We start from the raw sequence: 3,103 nt of genomic DNA on the forward strand, positions 1-3,103 counted from the left end.
GGTACCGAAGAGATTAAGATAATTCTTTGTTGTTAGGCACAGATATCTGTTGAAAGCTTTTACTTTTCTGTCACTGGTGTTAAGTATGAAACCGACTGGGATTTGCACATTTAAATGCTATGTACCTTTACTGTTCAAATTTTTTTAAAAAACAGAGCTTTGCAAGCTATAAATTGTATATGCGGTATGCTGCCAATTACATTAAAATGTAAGTTTTATGGGAATTAAAATATCTCAGAAAATGCAAATTGCTTAATTTTCTGAAAAATTACAGAAATGTACTTAGCCAGCTAAACTATGTATCACAGTAGGACAGCCAAGGGCAGCTGCGATCAGCAGAATCATTTTGTTTCCTAAGATATTTTGACATGTTCCCCTGATTGAGCTGTCAGAAAATTGTTCTAATATATTCCATTTGCTAAAAGTTATTTGTAAATACGTATACAAACCCCGCAATCTTTCTGAATCAGTAGCTACGGAAAAAAATAAAACCACTAGCAAGATGAACTTCTCCCATTCGTCCTAATGAGATAGGCTAGCTGGATTATTTAATCACCGACACCGTGCAACATCCAAACAAAACGCGCCCAGCTTAGAACCAGCGAAGCTCTAATTCTAATTGCTTACTGCAAGGTCCCCAGCAGAAAATGAAATTTTGCAAAGCTAACTGAAAACCAAATGAAAATAGCGTGTGCTCTCAGATTAGGTAAAGCAGTAAGTAATTATCCGCTAAAAGAGGGGATGCATCTGTTTATTTGCGTGGCCAATATGGTGGCAGGTGGAGGACGGGGCAGTCTCTAGCCTGGCCTGTACCTAGGCTCTTGCTCCAACAATTATACATTTTCCACCATAACCTAGACTGTGGTCTCTCCCATGCGAAACAAAAAAGTGGATATATGTATACCTATAACTGATTCACTTTGCTGTACAGCAGAAGCTAACACAACACTGTAAAGCAACTGTATGCCAATAAAAATAAAGTTTAAAAAAAAAATTTTTTTAAAGGGAAATAATCAGTAACTTTCCGTCAACCTTGCTCCCCCCTCAAGCTACCACCTCTGCTCTTCCTCCTTCTCACCGATGGGTGGGGAAAGAGCTCTCCTACATCATCCACCTCTGTTTCTACGTGCTCCTTGTCTGAGATCCTACCCATTTTCGTGGCTTTGCTATCACACCAGTGGCGACCTAAGAGGATGGGCCTAGGTCTCTCTAGGCCCATCCTCTCTTACAAACACGAAATCCACATTTGCAGCTTTGCCCTTTGTATTGTTTCCTAGGGCTGCTCTAACAAAGCACCACAACTGGACAGCTTAAAAGAAATGTATTGCCTCCCAGCTCTGGAGGCCAGAATTCTGAGATCGGGGTGTCAGCAGGGCTGGTTCCTTCTGAGGCTGTGAGGGAGAATCTGTTCCAGGCCTCCCTCCTGGCTTCTGGAGGCCGTCGGCATCTCCTGGCTCGGAGATGCACGGCTCCAATGCATCTGTCTTCACGTGGCCTGCTCCATGTGTGTCTTCACATCAGCTTCCCTCTTCACGTGTCTGAGTCCAAATTTCCCCTTTTTTATAAAGACACCAGGTCATATTGGATTAGGGCCCACCCTTATGCCCTCATTTTAACTTCACTATCTCTGTAAAGACCCTGTCTCCACAGGAGACCACATTCTGAGGTCCTGAGGGTTAAGACTCCTACTGTATCGTTTGGAGGGGGATGCACGTCTGTCCATAATGTACCTCAAAATCAGGATGTCCCAAACGAATCCCACTGCCTTCCCTTAAAACCTGCACTTGGGCCGCGTTTCTTCGAGTCTCCTAAGCTCATCCTTGTCTTTTTCTTCTCCTCACACCGAATCAGTTATCAGTCAGTCCTGTACATCCTTCCTCCACGGCATCTCTAAACCTCCCCCTCCTTTTCGTTCCCACAAACACCATGCAAACTCAGACTGAATTATCTTGCACCAACTCCACGGTGACTGTCCCTAACAGGCATCTCAGCTCCGGTCTCTCTCTGATCTCTCTATATCTCAATCTATCTTATTAATTGCTGCCACATCAATCTTCCTAACAGACAGCTCTGACCCATTTCCCTCCCTAGAGAGGAGGAAAAAAAAATCACTTCAAGGCCTCTTCTTACCTTGTGAATTAAGCATAAATCCCTGTCCCTGGTGGCCTCAAGGTTCCCACCCTCCCGGGATTACCGCAGCGCACACTCTCAGAGTCTCTTTCCCAAACATGGCTCCGTGTGTTTCTGGATGTTTCCATCCAGAGTCTTGCCAAGAAAGGAAACAGAAATCTCAAAGGGCTTCTGTGAAAGGCATTTAAGGCAGGGACCAAGGAGTGGGCGTGGAGGGTGACAGGGCCCAACAGAGGCGGAGAGACACCTAGTGACCAGCCACAGTGGGAAGCTGGTACCAGCCCTCTATCTGAGGGGACAAGGGGAGGGGACATCTCCCAGCACCCAGCAGAAACAGGAGCCTGCTGGACACAGAGCAGGGCAGAGACAAGTGAAAACAAGCATCAGGGATGAGAAAACAGAGAGTACCAACCCAATGCCTCTACTCACACCCCTTCTCCCCTGGGATCCTGTCTGCCCACCTCCTCCGCCCAATTCATCAAAATCCTATCCATCTTTAAGGGGCATATGAGTGACATTAAAGATATTTTTTTACAGGTAAAAACAGCACTCAAACAAAAGTAAAATGAACACGTGTCTAAGGCTTCACTGAATTCATCATTAAATGCAAGAACCAGTATGATGTTACCACACGTTCAAAGGAAAATCCAAAGAACGTACAAATACATGCACCCATCAGGAAAACTGAAACGAATTTGCTTGCTAAGTGCAAAACTGCTCAATATCCCCACCTGCATTCCACCAGATACAATCTGCATTTTCTCTGATCAAGAATCCAACATCGGGCTTCCCTGGTGGCGCAGTGGTTGAGAGTCCGCCTGCCAATGCAGGGGATACGGGTTCGTGCCCCGGTCCGGGAGGATCCCGCATGCCGCGGAGCGGCTGGGCCCGTGAGCCATGGCCGCTGAGCCTGCGCGCCCGGAGCCTGTGCTCTGCAACGGGAGAGGCCACAACAGTGAGAGGCCCGCGTACA

This window comes from Lipotes vexillifer, unplaced genomic scaffold (genome assembly GCF_000442215.2).
Source record: "Lipotes vexillifer unplaced genomic scaffold, Lipotes_vexillifer_v1.1 scaffold1088, whole genome shotgun sequence".
NCBI lineage: Eukaryota > Metazoa > Chordata > Mammalia > Artiodactyla > Lipotidae > Lipotes > Lipotes vexillifer.